Source organism: Phyllobates terribilis, unplaced genomic scaffold (genome assembly GCF_046119375.1).
Source record: "Phyllobates terribilis strain yellow unplaced genomic scaffold, ASM4611937v1 Scaffold_5__5_contigs__length_657084704, whole genome shotgun sequence".
NCBI classification, from domain to species: Eukaryota; Metazoa; Chordata; class Amphibia; order Anura; family Dendrobatidae; genus Phyllobates; species Phyllobates terribilis.
Window position 1 is genome coordinate 372,844,837 of NW_027362765.1, and position 20,678 is coordinate 372,865,514.

General features: G+C 49.1%; 1 protein-coding gene across 1 annotated transcript in view; it reads left to right on the forward strand.

Moving 5' to 3' along the window:
- Positions 1-10,091: 10,091 nt before the first annotated feature.
- Positions 10,092-20,678, forward strand: part of LOC141273222 (uncharacterized) — a 67,931-nt gene continuing 57,344 nt past the window's right edge. Inside the window, exon 1 of the mRNA XM_073684792.1 lies at positions 10,092-10,183. The gene's annotated coding sequence lies outside the window, so the exon portion shown is untranslated. The remainder of the gene's footprint in view (positions 10,184-20,678) is intronic.

Genomic DNA, 20,678 nt, shown 5'->3' on the forward strand with positions numbered 1-20,678 from the left:
AGGTAGACGTGGTAGTCTTTTTTTTAAAACCAGTAGGGCGCGCTTTAGGAAGCGCAACTATTTACAGGGGATTGGCCGTTCCCAGTCCTCGGCCGTTTTTTAGGGAGGGGAAATGGCTGCTCACAGTCCTCAGCCTGATAGGGGATAAGGGGTAACTTTCAAGTAGTTCCACAACAGTTCCATGACAGTCCCAACGGGGACCACTCTTTGATCTGGAAACAGTCCCAAACAGTTCTCTGTACCCTGACGGGTAACTATGTACATTGGCGCTTTTTCTTACTCTCTACAGTCGTCCTCCATATGCGCCTTGCTCCTCCTGGTGATGATCTTCAGGCCCGTCCGGGCCCTCTTGGTACTCAGAGTCCGAGTGGTACTGCTCCTCCTCTCCTACCACTCTGTGAACGTGCAGGCCGTACAATCCCTTCACATCTTGGTATCGGGTGTAGGACACCACGTCTCCTGGATATAGATCCCGCCCTCGATGACCTTCTGGCAGGTGGCTCTCTACATCCCTCCTAGTCACGAACACGTTGCTGATGGTCTCAGGATCTTTAATGAAACCCCAGCCATGTTCCATGTGAAATTTCACGACAGTCCCTGTGACTCAGGGACCGCGGGCAGCTCGGGGATCTCGCCAGGTCTTCATCTTCTGCTCTGCACTCTGGACCTGCAGCTTCCCCTGTTTCATGCGCCGCTCCCGCTGCTCCCTCTCGAACATCTCCAGCTGTTGGCGGCAGTACTCCCGTCGACGGGCGGCGTCGGGGGGCGCTAGGCCTTGCAACCGGGACTGCGATTGTGGTCTGCTGATCACGCCCGGGGTCAGAGGGCACGGCGTGGGGCGGGGCTCGCTGGTGGTGTTGATGGCCTGGGAACCGGTTGGTAGCGGTGGAGGCACGGTGTCGATGGCGGGTTCAGGTACGTTGGGCTCCGCAACAGGGTGCAGGGGCAGGTCGGCGGCCCCAGGGTTCGGGGTAGGGGCGTCTCCGTTACCTGCCTCTGCTGTCGCGGCCTCCTCCGCGTCGTCGTCCTCGGCCTCCGCTCTGCTTTCACTGCCCTCGATGGCTGGTGTGCCGCTGGATGTCGACGGCGCCTCCTGCTGCAGGATCACGGCCCGCCGGGCCATTTCTTCTTTCCACCCGGCAATCCCGTCCCGCTGCGCCCGGACCATCCTCCGGTCCAGCTCCTCCAGCGCAGCCCGCACATACTCGGGGTCTTCCTTGGGGAGGTGTGCTAGCAGCTCCGTGAAGCTGCATGGGGATTCGGCCTGCAGCAGGCCATGCGCCAGGGCGCTGAAGCTGGTTCCTGTCTCTATCTTCGGGTGCGGCCTGGCCAGACTGATCCAGACCACCCCCTGCCCCGCAGTTTTCTTCTCTTTCCGCCCCCAGGGGGGGTGGTCCTGGGGCATTCTGCTGACAATCACTCTCAGGGGCAGCCCCCCCACATTGACGGACACCTCCACAGCCGCACTCATGGCTGTTGGGGGTGGGCTCCTTCTTTGGCGCCATTCTGGGACCTGGCCCACGATGGGAGGTGGCTTCCTGTTGTCTTTTGGCGCGCACATTATGGCGCTCGTTCTTCTGGAGCGGGCGCCATCTTTGGTACAATAAAACAGTCTCTTTTCAGGTGCCTAATACCCGCTTGTGGCGGGTGGGTAACGATCCTGCCGACTACGCCAAAGCTGACTCGCCCCCTGGGCAGTGGGGCACGCGGAACCGGGAAGTAGGGAGACGCTGGGGGTAGTAGTGGCGGCCCGGTCCCGCGGCTCAGGGTGGTCAGACCAATGGTAGTCCGTTATGTGCTGATGATAATGTCCGAATACGCCACCCGTGGATTGCGGTTATTAGGAACCGCCGCTGCATGCAGACCGCTGGGGCTGATGAGGTGTGCAGCTAGGGTAGTGTGACTCCCCACGGGAAGAGTGCGGCCCCAGGGCAGTGTAGTGGATGGTGGGAGTGATGGTGGTGAGAGTCCCAGTACCGGTAGTGCCGGAGGGGGTGAAAGAGCACACAGACAACGTACTGCAGTCCAATATCTTTTACTCACAGTTCAGGTACTCCAGGTCACTTCTGTACAGGTAGCCATGAGCCCAGGTGACCAGCAACCAATGGGCTCCTACCTACGCTCAGGAACCAACCCCTATCTGCCCCTACAGCACTGGGTGTTCCACCCCCCTCCCCACTCCAGTCAGGGACATAGTCGGTTGTGCCTGCACTTCTGTCTAGTGGGAGTACCGTTGAGCTGTCCCTCGGAAATGGGGTGTGTGTGCTGTATGCAGCTAACTGAGCCCTGGTCCATACTCCATCCTCACCTGGGAGTGGAATATCACACTTCTGGTCTGAGGTGCAATACCCCTGTAGCGGCCGAACCCTCGGGGCGCTACATGTGCACTTCCATTATTATCTTTATGTAAATCATCCGCTAAAAGCATCCCAATAGGGTATGGAACCTTGTATAAATAATGTATGGCTCAAAATAGCCAAGGGTGGATTGTAGTGGGAACATAAAAATGGATATTTTGAGTCCATATTGAAATATACGGAATGCATTCAAATCAGCACTGTTCTGGTCTGGTTATATATTGACAGACAGATAAGGTTCATTCTGTTAAAGCCTTACTTGTAGTGATGAGTGAACGTGCTCGCCACTGCTTAGTACTTGCCCGAGCTTCACTGTGCTCGACGAGCTTGGCGAATATTTCCGGGTTGCTTGGGAGGGAACTCGAATCCCTTCTCTGCATGTTTGCCACCCTTTAGAGAGCCAATGAACATGCAGAGATTGCCTGCCATGCACTGTAATGCTGTAGCCATGTTGGTTGTGGGCATTACAGTGATTGGCTGGCTGCACAGCATCATCAGGTGTATATAAGACCAGGCGCCGTCATGCTTGTCACAGTCTACTCTGGAACTAGGCAAAGTAGGGAGAGGTGCTGCTGTGTCAGGGAGAGATTTGCTTCTTCATATTTAGTATAGGTATTCCACAACATATACACTGCTCAAAAAAATAAATGGAACACTCAAATAACACATCCTAGATCTGAATGAATGAAATATTCTCATTGAATACTTTGTTCTGTACAAAGTTGGATGTGCAGAAAACAAAATCACACAAAATCAACAATGGAAATCAAATTTATTAACCAATAGAGGCCTGGAGTTGGAGTCACCCCCAAAATTAAAGTGGAGAAACACACTACAGGCTGATCCAAATTGATGTAATGTCCTTAAAACAAGTCAAAATGAGACTCAGTATTGTGTGTGGCCTCCACTTGCCTGTATGACCTCCCTACAACGCCTGGGCATGCTCCTGATGAGGTTGCGGATGGTCTCCTGTGGGATCTCCTCCCAGACCTGGACTAAAGCATCCGCCAACTCCTGGACAGTCTGTGGTGGATGGAGCGAGACATGATGTCCCAGATGTGCTCAATTGGATTCAGGTCTGGGGAATGGGCGGGCCAGTCAATAGCTTCAATGCCTTCATCTTGCAGGAACTGCTGACACACTCCAGCCACATGAGTTCTGGCATTGTCCTTCATTAGGAGGAACTCAGGGCCAACCGCACCAGCATATGGTCTCACAAGGGGTCTGAGGATCTCATCTTGGTACCTAATGGCAGTCAGGCTAGCTCTGGCGAGCACATGGAGGACTGTGCGGCCCTCCAAAGAAATGCCACCCCACACCATTACTGACCCACTGCCAAACCGGTCATGTTGAAGGATGTTGCAGGCTGCAGATCGCTCTCCACGGTGTCTCCAGACTCTGTCACGTCTGTCACATGTGCTCAGTGTGAACCTGCTTTCCTCTGTGAAGAGCACAGGGCGCCAGTGGCGACTTTTCCAATCCTGGTGTTCTGTGGAAAATGCCAAGCGTCCTGCACGGTGTTGGGCTGTGAGCACAACCCCCATCTGTGAACTTCGGGCCCTCATACCACCCTCATGGAGTCGGTTTCTAAACGTTTGTGCAGACACATGCACATTTGTGGCCTGCTGGAGGTCATTTTGCAGGGCTCTGGCAGTGCTCCTCCTGTGCATTCTTGCACAAAGGTAGAGGTAGCGGTCCTGCTGCTGGGTTGTTGCCCTCCTACGGCCCCCTCCACATCTCCTGGTGTACTGGGCTGTCTCCTGGTAGCGTCTCCAGCCTCTGGACACTACGCTGACAGACACAGCAAACCTTCTTGCCACAGCTCGCATTGATGTGCCATCCTGGATGAGCTGCACTACCTGAGCAACTTCTGTGGGTTGTAGAGTATGTCTCATGCTACCACGAGTGTGAAAGCACAACCAACATTCAAAAGTGACCAAAACATCAGCCAGAAAGCATTGGTACTGAGATGTGGTCTGTGGTCCCCACCTGCAGAACCACTCCTTTATTGAGGGTGTCTTGATAATTGCCAATAATTTCCATCTATTGTCTATTCCATTTGCACAACAGCATGTGAAATTGATTGTCTATCAGTGTTGCTTCCTAAGTGGACAGTTTGATTTCACAGAAGTTTGATTTACTTGGAGTTATATTCTGTTGTTTAAGTGTTCCCTTTATTTTTTGAGCAGTGTATATATAGACACACACACAGTGGGGAAAATAAGTATTTGATGCACTGCCGATTTTGCAAGCTATCCCATTTACAAAGAATGGAGAAGTCTGTAATTTTTATCGTAGGTCACTTCACCTGTGAGAGACAATCTAAAAACAAAATCCAGGAAATCACATTGTATAATTTTTACATTATTCATTTTCATTTTATTGCATGAAATAAGTATTTGATACAATAGAAAAACAGAACTTAATATTTGGTCCAGAAACCTTTGTTTGCAATTATAGAGATCAGACGTTTCCTGTAGTTCTTGACCAAGTTAGCACACACTGCAGCAGGGATTTTGGCCCACTCCTCCATACAGATCTTCTCCAGATCTTTCAGGTTTCGGGGCTGTCACTGGGCAACATTGAGTTTCAGCTCCCAGCTCCCTCCAAAGATTTTCTAATGGGTTCAGGTCTGGAGACTGGCTAGGCCACTCCAGGACCTTAAAATACTTCTTACAGAGCCACTCCTTAGTTGCACTAGCTGTAAGTTTTGGGTCATTGTCATGGTGGAAGACCAAGCCACGATCCATCTTCTATGCTCTTACTGAGGGAAGGAGATTGTTGGCCAAAATCTTGCGATTCATAAACCCTTCCATCCTCCCTTCAATGCGGTGCAGTCCTGTCCCCTTTGCAGAAAAGCACATCCAAAGTATGATGTTTCCCCCACCATGCTTCACGAATGGGATAGTGTTCTTGGGGTTGTACTCATCCTTAGTCTTCCTCCAAACGTGGCGAGTGGAGTTGATACCAACAAGTTCTATTTTGGTCTCATCTGTCCACATAATCTTCTCTCATGCCTCCTCTGGATCATCCAGATGGTCATTGTCGAACTTCAAGAGGGCCTGGACATGTGCTGGCATGAGCAGGGGGACCTTGCGTGCCCTGCAGGATTTTAATCCATGACGGCATAGTGTGTTACTAACGGGAATGTAATGAGACTTTGGTCCCAGCTCTCTTCAGCTCATTGACCAGGTCCTATTGCCTATTGTCCTGTAGCACATCCCAGCCTTGTGCAGGCCTACAATTTTGTCCCTGAGTCCTTAGACAGCTCTTTGGTCTTGGCCATGGTGGAGAAGTTGGAGTGTGATTGATGTGTGGACAGGTGTCTTTTATACAGGTAATGAGTTCAAACAGATACAATTAATACAGGTAATGAGTGCAGAGTAGGAGGGCTTCTTAAAGAAAAACTAACAGGTCTGTGAGATACAAAAATCTTTCTAATTTGTAGTTGATCAAATACTTATTTAATGCAATAAAATGCAAATTAATGATGTAAAAATGTACCTGCAATAAAATTACAGACCTCTCCATTATTTGTAAGTGGGAAAAAAATCGTCATTGTATTAAATACTTATTTTCCTCACTGTATATACTGTATATATTGTAAGGTGGCTGTTAGACACCTAGTGGTTGGGAGGTAATCTTGAAGTAATGCTTTAAAGAATATAGGATCAAAAGGGGTTAATCGGCCATGACAGATTTTTTAGGGACGGGTGAACAGCTGCTCACCATATCTCCACTGGGTAAATGGAGAGCTGTTTGTTTCACACATGAGGAGTATGGAGTTTGCAGGTCTCCTGGATTGAATGTTCTTTGCTAAAGGACATGGAAGCTGGACTCTAAGCCAGGTGGGCTAACCAGGGCTGTGGAGTCGGAGCCCATTTTGGTGGAGTCAGAGTTGGTATAAAATGGACCAACTCCGACTCCTAAAATATATAATAAATTGGGTACAGTAGTTCAATGCAGTTTGTGGGGAATATATCTTTCATAAGAATTTGGGAAAGTTATGAAATGTCCTATAAATGTCCGTCCTATTCCTGATCTAAGGGTCTAGACTTTTAGCTGAGATGAATCTGTGCTACAGTAAATTTATCACTTAAACATGAGCCGTGAATGAGGGAGTCGGAGTTGGAGTCGGTGTCATGGAAATTGAGAAGTCGGAGGTTTGGCTTACCAACTCCACAGCCCTGGGGCTAACCAGCACTATTGTATGGACTTGTTCTTTTATGTTTTACCTTGTGCCAGAAAAAAAGGCTGTATTTAAGTTTTCTGGTGAGGTGGTTTATGAGGATTGCAATATACCAGCTGGATGTTAAATAGAAAAGGTTCCTGTGTCTACCTCTTTAACCCCTTTCTGACATGGTCAGTAACAGTACGCCCTGGGCCTTATGGACCAGGTACGTACTATTGCGACAATGTGATCGCGCCCGCACAGCCTGATTCTGACAGCTGACACCCAGCACTCAGTGCCAGGATCAGTGCTCGCATCGCTTCCGGCACTTTAACCCCCTAAATGCTGCGATTGCAGCATTTAGCGAGTGGCCAGGGGGACAGATGCCCCCCCTGCTCTTAGATCAGAGACCCCGCTCTGTAAGCGCAGGGTCCCGATCGTTGCTATGGTGACACTATGTTGTCACATCCGGGTCACTAGGCACCAGCAATTTAGCTTGATCATGTGCAGTGCATGATCAAAGTAACTTGTGTCTGCAGGGCTGACAGGTATAATGTACAGCAGTGATCTTGCACTGCTATACATTATAACTGCGGTCAGACTGCAGAAAGTGAAAGTCCCATAGTGGGACTAAGTAAAAAAAAAAAAAAAAAAAAATTGTAAAAATATATATTTAAAAAATAAATAAATAAAAGTACACATATTTGGTATCACCACGACCTGATCTATAAAACTGTCAAACTAATTAACCCCTTTAGTGAACACAGTAAATTCAACAAAAAAAGCCAAAAGGTGCTTTATCATCATACCGCCGAACAAAAACTGGAATAAAGCGCGATCAAAAAGACGAATTGTAATTAGACATTGTAATTACTACAGGAGGTGAGGATTTCTTCCAGTCACCGCGACTGCAAGCATCAGAAGCTTGTAGGAATAAAAAGACATTTCACAGCAACAAGACCTCTAATATAATAATAATAATCTTAATTTTTATATAGCGCTAACATATTCCGCAGCGCTTTACATACGTTATCATCGTTGTCCCCATTGGGGCTCACAATCTAAATTCCCTATCAGTATGTCTTTGGAGTGAGGGAGGAAATCAGAGAACCCGGAGGAAACCCACGCTATATTAGGCATACAGGTAGGTAAAGATGTATATTTCTATCACTTGTATGCCTATATTAATAGGTCAGATAAGTGCCAGGGAGTGACAGATTCCCTTTAAGGTCTTGAAAATTAAAAGTTGGAAAATTGCGAAATTTTCGCCAAATTTCCGTTCTTTTCACGAATAAACGGTAGCCATATTAAGTACATTTTACCACTATCATGAAGTACAACATGTCACAAAAAACAGTCTCAGAATCAGTGGGATCCGTTGAAGCGTTCCAGAGTTATTGTGACCCTGTTGATATGGTGGAGGAGGACAAGAAAAAAAAAAAGAAGAGGTGGGTGCATGGGAATACACCAGAGAAAAAAGGAGCATTTGAATTGGCTTTATGTTCTACTGCTGTCATCCGGTGGGGTTGAGAAGTCTGGGCCAATCCAGTCCTTGATCATTTTGATAAGAGTCTGCCTGTCAGCATTTTCAGTTGACAGGCGAATGCGCCTATCAGTTATTATGCTGCCGGCAGCACTAAAAACCCCATCTGACAAAATGCTAGAGGCAGGGCAGGCAGGACCTCCAAGGCACAGAGAGACAGTTCATGCCACGTGTCCAGCTTGGATACCCGATAGTTGTACGACACAGAGAAATCACAGAGGAGTCTGGTATGGTCAGCTACGTACTCCTTCACCAGCTTCCAAAGCTATTCCCTCCTTGTCAGACTACCCCGCGCATCAGGGCCTGGGCGCTTGTATGGTCTAATGAAACTGTCCCAAATCTTTGACAGTGTTCCTCTGCCAGACCTGGTGTGTGTCTCCCTCATCCTTTGTTGCCCAAGGAACTATGAATGCTTATAACGCGAGGGTCACGGAAAAGGCAGCAGGTCATAAAGTCAGCGTTGTGTGCCAGACTCCAAACAGACAAGACTTCCCTGTCCCCACCAGGAGGATGACTCTCCATCTCCATCTCCTCCTCTTCAGCCTATCTACGCTGAACAGACGGGAATAAACTGGTGTGGGTAGTACCCTCTGTAGCACAGGCAACCATCTCCTGTTCCTCCTCCTCCTTCCCAGGCTCATCCCTCCTCCTCATTAACACCCAATCTGTGTTTAGAAGATGAAATGAGGCTGGGTAGTATCACCCTGTGTACTTTTTTTCTCCATCTCCACCTGGTTGACATGCAAAGCTTCCCCTTTAATTGTGAGCATCCAGTGTTTAAGTAGACAAAGAAACAGAATGTTTACGCTGATTATGGCGTCATCGACGCTCCCCATCTTGGTTGATTCCTCTAAGTTTTATAGAACATCACTGATGTTAGACATCTCAACAAGATTCACCCAGTGTGCTGTCAGGGAAATGTAGCTCTGATACCAAAGCCTAAGAACACTTGGTGTTCGACATGCGTATGGTTGCGTAAATTTTTTCCTGCCTCCGTCCCCCCTCCACCTCTTACCAGAGGTTTCCCCACCTGTTATTAATTTTGTCATATTTCCCCTTAATTTTTAAAATGTTTGTAATAAAGGACTATTAGTTCCAACACATAGTGGCAATATGAATCTGGGTGCTGGATCATATCTTTTCTTCCTGTGCAGTCTGCAAATGTGTCCATTTAGTGCTTGGGCCTGAGGGTGTGTGGCTGGGTATTTCCGTTTGTGTTCTTAGGCCTGGTGTAGGGACAGCTGAACGCTGTGTTGGGACAAAGAATTTGACATGGTTGCTCAAAGTACTTGTGAATATGCAACCACAGGTGCAGGGTGGGAGGAATCCACGCTTGCGTCCTGGACAAGGGATTGGCAAGCATGTAGCACAGGGGAAGAGACAGTAGTGTCACCCACAGGCACTGATTGTGGACCCAGACGTTAGGCCCACTTAGTCAGGTGCTTTGAAGACATGTGCCTTAGCATGCTAGTGGTGGTTAGGCTGGTAGTGGTCTGGACCCTGTTGATCTTGGTATGGTACAGGTTGCAAATGACCATTCTGTTGTTGTCTGTACTTTCCTTAAAAAGTGCCAGACTGGGGAGCACCTAACCCTTGGTCTGGGAACTTGTCACGTGTGGGTGCTCCGGGGAACAGTTGCCCGCCTTCTCCCTCTGGCCACCCCACTGCCTCTTCCTGCCTGTTCGGGTGCAGAGGATCCCTCCCCCTCTGCGCTGCTGTCCTCGCTCTGCATGGCACCCTTCCCAGGTTGGGTCAGTGACTTCATTGTCCACCACCGCATCTTCCACTTCCGCACTCTGGTCCTCCTGACTTGCTGACTTATTAACATCACTTGTTGGCAACAGTGTCTCATCATCATCTACCTCTTGAGACACTAATTACCGTTCCCCATTGTGGCCTAAGTGCAGGAAAACCTGAAGACACGATCGCCATGATCTGATAAATCCATTCATCCAGCACCATGACAACCAGCACTCGCTGAGCCTCCTGGTTATGTGATCTCCTGACTCCTCCCACACATGTGACCGATCACATGACTGTGACATCACCGCAGGTCCTGTAAGCACAGAGCAGCCATATATCCAGTATGCGGCTCTGCAGGCGGAGGAGGAGGTATGTGGAGATTCCCCATTACCGGGCGCAGCCAGCATTAACCCCTTAGGGTCCCGGCTACTTTTAGTAATCAAGCATTTGTTTGTCAAAACTCAGAATTAGTGATGATTGAGCATGAAAACGCTCGGTACTCTAATCCAGCAGGTTGGACGGGCTCGAGTAATGAATATAATTGAAACTCAATGAGAAACTCGAGCATTTTTCCGGCAGACCCTAACAGGAGGGCTGGGGGGCAGTAAAATCACTGAAATGGATGGGAACAGTGCTCAAATGACATGGGAACAGCATGGGGATGACCCCTGGAAGCATTTCTGACTCCCAGGTCGCTGCTGAAATCAATGTTGTCAGAGTTTTACGCCACTTTAACGGACTCACAATAAAATATACGAAAACGAAGATAAAATGGATTTTACATGAAAAAATGTTAGGAAACGTTCTTTCCTGTATAATGACTTCTATGTAAGGCAAAATAAAAAAGAGAAAAAAAAAACCTCCCCCTCCACCCCTTCATAGCCCGGCCATCTCTCTCCGTATTACCCCAACACCAATGACTGCAGTAGATGACATAGTAGAGGGGGAAATAAAACTACACTCACCAGTAGTCACTAGTAAATTTAATCTTAACATTTCACTACTAGTGATGAGCGAGCGTGCTCGACACTACTCGGTACTCGCCCGAGCATCACAGTGCTCGGCAAGTATTTCCGGGTTGCTCAGGCAGGAGCTCGGGTCCCCACCCCACATGTTTGGCGCTCTTTACAGAACCAATGGACATGCAGGGATTGTCTAACACTCACTGTAATGCCGTAGCCATGTTGGTTGTGACATTACAGTGATTGGCTGGCCGCATATCGTCATCTGGTCTATATAAGACCTGGTGCCCCTATGTTCGTCACAGTCTAACCCGGAAACAGGCAGAGTATGGAGAGGTGCTGCTGTGTGAGGGACAGAATTAGCAGTATAATAGTTAGGTATAAGTATTCCACACCAAGATAGATAATCCATCTAAACTAACAGTCCTGAGGACTAATTCAGCTGCATATATTCAGTGGTGATAGCAGGAGTTAGGCAGGCAGGGTTTGTGGACACTGGACACTGTATACAGCACAATAGGGTCCATTGCACGTTCTGTCTGCTCCTGCTGTTACAGATATCCGTAGACATAGCCCGAGATATCAGGGGCCAGGGCTAATTTTTTTTTAGCTTAATCGTGATTAGTAGTTTAAAAAGCAATACAGTACACCATTTTGCTGCTCCATTTGCTTGTTAGCAGAATACAGGCATTTTTTTTTTCATTCTAATCACATTTCTGTATTGTAGAAACAGAGACAATTTTCCATCATCACATGTGATCCCATATTACTACCGTAATAATACAGAAATTTTGTGGAGCGTGCCAAATATACTCGTTTTAAAGTCTGGCAGCTGTGAGTTGTTGAGCCTATTCACACGTGGTCGCTGAACAATACTATACTAAAAGGCCACAGCCTAAAACCGTGGTCATCACACCTGATCCCATATTACTTCCGTAATAATACAGAAATTTTGTGCAGCGTGATAAATATTATACTCCATTTAAAGCGCACCTGTCAGCTGGATTATGCTCAGTAAACTACATACACTGATAGGTGGGCGACATTACACTGATTAATATGATACCTTGGTTGGTGAAATCCGTCCTGTGGTTCTTGTGTAATCTTTACTTTCAGTTTTGAGATAATGATATGCTTGTGTGCCGGGGTGGGACTGTGGGATGGGCTCTATCTGGTGCTCTGCTTATGTATGCTGTTATGACAGCTCACTGTGCCTTCACTGACCTGCCTCTTATTTTACATAATGCATCTAGTAGTGCGAGGCTAGGTAAAATAGGAGGCAGGTCAGTGAAGGCACAATGAGCTGTCATAAAAGTATACAGATGAATATGTAAGCAGAGCACCAGATAGAGCCCATCCCACAGTCCCACCCTGAAGCACGAGAATATCATTATCTCTAAACTGAAAGTAAAGGTTACACAAGAACCACAGGATGGATTTCATCAATCAAGGTATCCTATTAATCAGTGTAACGGCGCCCACCTGACAGTGTATGTAGTTTACTGAGCACAATCCTGCTGACAGGTGCGCTTTAAAATGGGCAAGCCGCTTAGCAAGGGACGGGGAAGTGGACGTGATGGTGCATGCAGAGGCCTAGGCCGTGGGCAACCTGAAATTGTGCCACAAGAAGCACCCACATCTTCTCGCCCTACCTTCCTGTCCCAATTACTAGGGGGACCACAGCACACCACTATTGAACCCAGAGCAGTGTCAAAGGGTTGTTGGTTGCATAGCAAATAATTCTTCCAGTCATTTTGTCACGCAAGGTGGTGGAAAGACTAAGTGCAACACGAAGGGATAAGGGGAAGGAAGCCCAGACACAAGAGAAAGGGGAAGTGGAGACCTCCTAGGCTGATCTGAATCACTTTGTCTCCCCTAATGTCCCTATATTGGTTCCTCACCAATCGCCGCACTGGAACCTAAAACCCTGTATTTCCCGCTAGTCAGTCCCCACTAACAGCTAAGGACAACAAGGTAGACAGACACAGGGAAAAGTATCTTAGGTTGAATCGACTTCTGAGAGATTACAATACGTCCTCTCAGCTCCAGGAGGAAGTAGCAGCAACAGCTCCAAGCCTCCACAAGGGGTCATGTGAATATCACCGGCACCTAACTATAGCAACAGGAAGTATTTAAACACCCAGGTCTGAGTGTCAATCAGCAGGAGGGAGGTAGTCGCTGGGTCCTAGAGTGAGACAGATCAAAGAAGGTGTCTGTAATGCCAAACGAAGGGATCTCCTGCAACCAACTGCAGGGCGACTCTCTGTCACATCTGACACACCCGTGACACATTTTGGCACCACCACCACCCTGTCTTTTGACACCACCACCACCTTGTCTTCCACACAGTCTGGGTCTCAGTAGCCGTGAGTCAGGACCACATATTCCTCACCCTGATCCTCTTTCCTCTCATCATGCCGAATGCCCGAAGACAAGTCATCCCACCCTTGGGCACTCCGAAGAGCTGTTCATTTTTCCATTTATGGATTCGGGCATTTCGCCCTGCCAGCTTCAAGCAGGGCAAGAGGAGATCACATGTAGCAATGCCCAAATATTTGAGCAGCCGCGGGCACGCGAAGGCGACGGTGGGAATGTGCAATTACTGTTGCAAGAGGTGGATGATGATGAAACACAATTGCCAGAAAGTCAGGAGGAGGACCAGGGTGCGGCATGGAAGACGAGGTGGTGGACGATGAAGTCACTGACCCAACCTGGCAAGGTGACATGCATAGCGAGGACAGCAGCACAGAGGGGGAGGGAGGTGTAGAACTACAACAGGCAGGAACAAGCCGTGGGGTGGCCACAGACACAAGGCAGGCAACTGTTCCCCGGAACACCAACACGAGGGAAGTTGGAACTCGTAGGTCTTCTTTTTATAGACTGTCCAGATAACCTCAAAAAGGCCATTTGCTACCATTCCAGCATCTGCAGGGGCAGCAAAACTACCAGCCTGACCACCACCAGCATGCTCAGGCACAGGGGCGGACACAGACTGTAGTGGGCCCCTGTGCAAGAATTTTTTGGGGCCCCCCCCCCCTGCCCTTCATAGGGGGCATGAAGGCCCCCCCCCCCCGTGCATCTCTCATCCCCCTGTGCATCTCTGATTCCCCCCACTCCTAGTTAATTAATTGTATTTAAAAAAAAAAAAACTTGTTATACTTACCTCCAGGGCCGGCTCCAGGTTTTTGTGGGCCCTGGGCGACAGAGTTTCAGTGGTCCCCTTTAACACATACCATGATTCATGATGCACAGATACCACAGAGAAATATATATATATATATATATATATATATATATTATATATAGTACAAGGCCAAGGATTTCACTTACTACATTACATGAGCGATATCTATTGTAAATTCTACAATAGCCCAGAAACCGGCGAATCCTCACAGCGCACAGTTCAGACCGGACAGTATAGTCCTCCATACGGTATTATGGGCACCATATAATGCTCCATACCGGATACTGACCCCCTTATAATGCTCCATACAGGATACTCGTCCCCATATAATGCTCCATACAGGATACTGGTCCCCATATAACGCTCCATACAGGATACTGGTCCCCATATAACACTGCATACAGAATACTGGCCCCCATATAACGCTCCATACAGAATGCTGACCCCCATATAACGCTCCATACAGAATATTGGCTCCCATATAACGCTCCATGCAGGCTGTTCCCCCCCTTATAATGCCCCATTACACGAGCGATATCTATTGTAAATTCTACAATAGCTCAGAAACCGGCGAATCCTCACAGCGCACAGTGCAGACCAGACAGTATAGTCCTCCATACAGTATTATGGGCACCATATAATGCTCCATACAGGATACTGACCCCCTTATAATGCTCCATACAGGATACTGGTCCCCATATAATGCTCCATACAGGATACTGGTCCCCATACAATGCTCAATACAGGATACTGGTCCCCATATAACACTGCATGCAGAATACTGGCCCCCATATAACGCTCCATACAGAATACTGTCCCCCATATAACGCTCCATACAGAATACTGACCCCCATATAATGCTTCATACAGAATATTGGCCCCCCATATAACGCTCCATGCAGGCTGTTCCCCCCTTATAATGCCCCATTACACGAGCGATATCTATTGTAAATTCTACAATAGCTCCGAAACCGGCGAATCCTCACAGCGCACAGTGCAGCCGGACAGTATAATCCTCCATACAGTATTGTGGGCACCATATAATGCTCCATACAGGATACTGACCCCCTTATAATGCTCCATACAGGATACTGGTCCCCATATAATGCTCCATACAGGATACTGGTCCCCATATAACACTCCATACAGCATACTGGTCCCCATATAACACTGCATACAGAATACTGGCCTCCATATAACGCTCCATACAGAATACTGTTCCCCATATAACGCTCCATACAGAATACTGACCCCCATATAACGCTCCATACAGAATATTGGCTCCCATATAACGCTCCATGCAGGCTGTTCCCCCCTTATAATGCCCCATTACACGAGTGATATCTATAGTAAATTCTACAATAGCTCAGAAACCGGCGAATCCTCACAGCGCACAGTGCAGACCAGACAGTATAGTCCTCCATACAGTATTTTGGGCATCATATAATGCTCCATACAGTATACTGACCCCCTTATAATGCTCCATACAGGATACTGGTCCCCATATAATGCTCCATACAGGATACTGGTCCCCATACAATGCTCCATACAGGATACTGGTCCCCATATAACACTGCATACAGAATACTGGCCCCCATATAACGCTCCATACAGAATACTGTCCCCCATATAACGCTCCATACAGAATACTGACCCCCATATAACGCTCCATGCAGAATATTGGCCCCCATATAACGCTCCATGCAGGCTGTTCCCCCCTTATAATGCCCCATTACACGAGCGATATCTATTGTAAATTCTACAATAGCTCAGAAACCGGCGAATCCTCACAGCGCACAGTGCAGACCGGACAGTACAGTCCTCCATACAGTATTATGGGCACCATATAATGCTCCATACAGAATACTGACCCCCTTATAATGCTCCATACAGGATACTGGTCCCCATATAATGCTCCATACAGGATACTGGTCCCCATATAACGCTCCATACAGGATACTGTCCCCCATATACCACTCCATACAGAATATTGGCCCCCATGTAACGCTCCATGCAGGCTGTTCCCCCCTTATAATGCCCCATGCAGGATGACACCCCCCTTTTAATGCCCTATGCAGGATGTCACATCTACCCCCCCCATATAATGCCCCTTGCAGGATGTCACTTCCCCCCTTTTAAATGCCCCATGCAGTATGTCAGACCACCCCCTCCCTTATAATGCCCCATGCAGGAGGTCACCCCCCCTCCTTATAATGCCCCATGCCGTATGTCACACACCCACCCTCCTTATAATGCCCCATGCAGATGTCAATTCCCCCCTCCCCCTCTTATGCCCCATGCAGGATGTCACTTCCCCCCTTCCCCTCTTATAATGCCCCATGCAGGATGTCACACTCCCCCCCCCCCACCCCCATATAATGCCCCATGCAGGATGTAAGTTCCCCCCTCCCCCTCTTATAATGCCCCATGCAGGATGTCACACTCCCCCCCACCCCCATATAATGCCCCATGTAGGATGTCACACTCCCCCCCACCCCCATAGAATGCCCCATGTAGGATATCAATTCCCCCCTCCCCCTCTTATAATGCCCCATGCAGGATGTCACACCCTCCCACACCCAAATAATGTCCCATGCAGGATGTCAAGTCCCCCCTCCCCCATATAAAGCCCCATGCAGAATGTCAATTCCCCCCTCCCCCTCTTATAATGCCCCATGCAGGATGTCACACTCCTCCCCACCCCCATATAATGCCCCATGCAGGATGTCACTTCCCCCCTTCCCCTCTTATAATGCCCCATTATGGATGTCACACTCCCCCCCCCCCACCCCCATATAATGCCCCATGCAGGATGTCAATCCCCCCCCTCTTATAATGCCCCATGCAGGATGTCACACTCCCCCCCCACCCCCATATAATGCCCCATGCAGGATGTCAATTCCCCCCTCCCCCTCTTATAATGCCCCATGCAGGATGTCACACTCCTCCCCACCCCCATATAATGCCCCATGCAGTATGTCACACCCCCCCAATATAATGCCCCATGCGGTATGTCACCCCCCCATATAATGCACCATGCAGGATGTCACGCCCATTCTCCCCCCACAATATAATGCCCCATGCCCCCATACATAAAAAAAAAAATCAAATACTCACCTCTCTTCTCACCTGATGCTGATCCGGAATCCACAGCGTCGCCCGCGTCTTCACGCTGTGACAGCTCAGGAGAGATCGCGCGCTGTGTAAAGACATCACCGCGCCCTCTGACCTGTTACGTCACAGTCAGAGGACGCAGAAGACACTGCGGAGGCAAGGGGAGGGGTAAGTATTGTGCCGGCGCCGTCACATGACCGGAGATGTCCCTGCGCTCAGCATGGGGTCGGGGGCCCATGCTGAGCGCAGGCACATCTCCGGTCATGTGACGGCGGGGGGTCATGTGACGGTGGGGGGTCCTGCGGGGGGGCCCCATGAGGCGACGCACAAGAGAGGGGCCCCAACGGGGCTCCGAGGGGGCCCCGACAGCCTGGGCCCCATGTTGGAGTCAGGGCAGTCATGCCCTGATGGCGGCCCTGCTGGAGGCTGGAGGGGCCCCCTCTCCCTCAGGGGCCCCCGTTCAATGAACCGGCTGCACGGGCGGTAGGTCTGCCCCTGCTCAGGCACATGACAGCAAAACACCCGACTAAGTGGGCCGAATGCCAGAGTCCAGAAACAGTGTCTGCGGGTGCCACCACTATCTGTTCCGCTATTGTGCTTGCACACCAATCCCATGTCCATGGAACAGGCAAAGATGCCTCCCACTCTGCACCTGTCGTTGCACACTCGCAACTACCATCAGCAAACACGTTCACGTCCTTGTCCCAGTGCAGAGTTCAGTTGTCCCTACCCCAGTCCTTGGAACGCAAGAGCAAATACGCAGCCAAAGCCCCACAGGCCACACTGCTAAACTCACACATTTTGCGAATGCTTGCGCTCGAACTGTTGCCTTTTAGGCTCGTGGAGACGGAATCTTTCTGCAACCTGATGGCGGCGGCCGTCCCTCAGTACTCGGTCCCCAGCCGCCACTATTTATCCCGGTGTGTCGCCCCGCTTTACACAAGCACGTGTCCCAGAACATTAGCCTTGCCCTCAACAACACAGTTACTGGGAAGGTCCACCTAACCACGTACAAGTGGACAAGTGCTTGTGGGCAGGTATGGTACATCTCGCTGATTGCACACTGGGTTAATATAGTGGAAGTCGGGACCCAGTCAGACCTTGAGATGGAACACGTCCTCCCGATGCCGAGTATTGCGGGCCCTGGGTCAATCAGGGTTGCCCCCACATTCTACAGCTCCTGCACCTCCTCCTCCTCTTCAGTCTCCATCTCCGAAATTACCACATCAGTCGGAAGCTGGAAGCACTGCAGCACTGCCCTGCCTCAGCCAAGCGGAAACAGGCTGTGCTGAAGCTAATATGCTTAGGTGACAAACCGCACACCGCTGAGGAGTTGTTGACAGCTCTAAAAGAGCAGGCAGATCTGTGGCTGTCACCGCCAAACCTACAGACAGGCATGGTCGTGTGTGACAATGGCTGGAACCTGGTGGCAGCTCTGAAGCGAGGCAAGTTCACATTCATACCATACCTGGCCCATGTGCTTAACCTAGTGGTTCAGCGGTTTCTCAAAACCTACCCTGATCTGCTTGTCAAAGTACACATTTTAGAAAGTCAGCTACAGTTTCCACCACCCTTGACGTGCTTCAGCAGCGTTTGCAGTTTCCAGCTCACCAACTTGTGTGCGATGTCCCCACACGTTGGAACTCAACGTTGCATATGTTGGGAAGGATTTGTGAGCAGCAGAGGGCAGTTGTTGAGTACCAGCTTCAACACTCTCCCATCGGCATTCAGGTCAGCCTCCGCACATAAGACCTCAGGAGTGGGCATGGATGTCAGACATCTGTGCTGTCCTCCAAAACTTTAAGGACTCCACCAAGATGATGAGCAGCGATGACGCCATAATTAGCGTCAGCCTCCCGCTTCTCTGTCTTCTGAAACGCTGGCTGCTCACAATTAAAGAGGAGGCATTGCAGGCGGAGCACGATGAGATAGAGCAAGGAACCATACAGGGTGATTCCACACAGCCCAGCCTCATCTCATCCCAACATGCATTGGGTGACAATGAGGAAGAGGAGGAAGAACAGGAGCTAATTTCCTGCGCTATAGATGGTACTACCCACACAACTGTCATACCATCTGTTCAGTGTGGATGGCCTGAGGAGAGCATGATCTGTCATCCTCTTGGTGAGGACACGGAAGTCTTGCCTGTTAGCAGTCTGGCAGTCATGGTTTATGTTACGCTGCCTTTCCCATGACCCTCGTGTTGTCTAAATTTTGTGTGACAGTCATTACTGGTTGGTGACACTTCTAGACCCATGCTGCAAGGACAACTTTCTATCTCTCATTCTCGCAGCGGACAGGACTCCTAAAATGGTGCAGTACCAGAGGGCCCTTGTTGCGGAATTATTAAAAAAATTCCCATCTGAAAACGCTGGTGGCAGAGGTCACAGTTCCTTGGACAATCAAGGAGTACAGGCGAGAGAGACACAAATCCAGCAGAGGCAGGGGAACACTATCAAAGGTCTGGGACACTTTTCTCAGACCCTCCCATCACACAGGCCCTGATGCGCGGGGTACTCTCACAAGGAGGGATAATTTTACGAAGATGCAGAAGGAGTACCTTGCCGACCGTACCAACGTCCTCCATGATTCCTCTGTGCCTTATAATTATTGGGTATCCAAGCCGGACACATGGCATAAACTGGCTCTCTATGCCTTGGAGGTCCTGGCCTGTCCTGCCGCTAGCGTTTTGTCAGAGCGGGTTTTTAGTGCCACCGGGGGCATTATAATTGATAGGCGCATCCACCTGTTAACTGAAAATGCTGATAGGCTGACTCTTATAAAAATGAACAAGGGCTGGATTGGGCAGACTTCTCGACACCACCGAATGATAGCAGCGTAACATAAACTCAAATCCAGTGTCTTTTTTTGGAAGGTCTATTCCCATGCACTTCTTCACACCCAGACATGGGTATACACTTCCTGAATTTTTCTATTTTTTGTTGTCCTCCTCCTTCCCTCATCCTCCACTACCATATCACCAGGATGACAATGATGCAACACCCACATAATTTTTTTTAAAGGGAATTTGTCACCCCCCTGGGACCTATCACACTGCTAATATGGGCATACAGGTGAAAGAAATTTGGATCTACACTTACCTGAATGGCTCATATTAGCGGTCTGCTTGCTTTGTAATTCCTTTTTATTAAATTAGTTCTGCCAAGCTTCGCATCTGGGGGATGCCAAGAAATACCCGCCTACTAGCTCCATTTCCATACTCACCCCACTTCCCCTGCACGTCACATGGCCCTGTGATGTGCAGTTCCCGGCCGGATCCCGCGCCTGAGCAGTTTACCGTGTACGGACGGCTGCCTATGCACTAAGTGCAAGGGCTGCCAAAAATTAGAAAGAGGGACTGCAATACACCCTCGAAGACATGTGGAGGGGGGCCTCAGAAAATATTTTTTTCTCCCATTTTAAAGGCGTGGGACTCCCAGACTGGTAAGGCCTATGCACTAAGTGCAAAGGCTGAAAATTGTGTGTGTGTGTGTGTGTATAGATAGATAGATAGACAGTTGTGCTCAAAAGTTTACATACCCCGGCAGAATTTTTCCTTTCTTGGCCTTGTTTCAGAGAATGAGTGATAACAAAAAAACTTTTT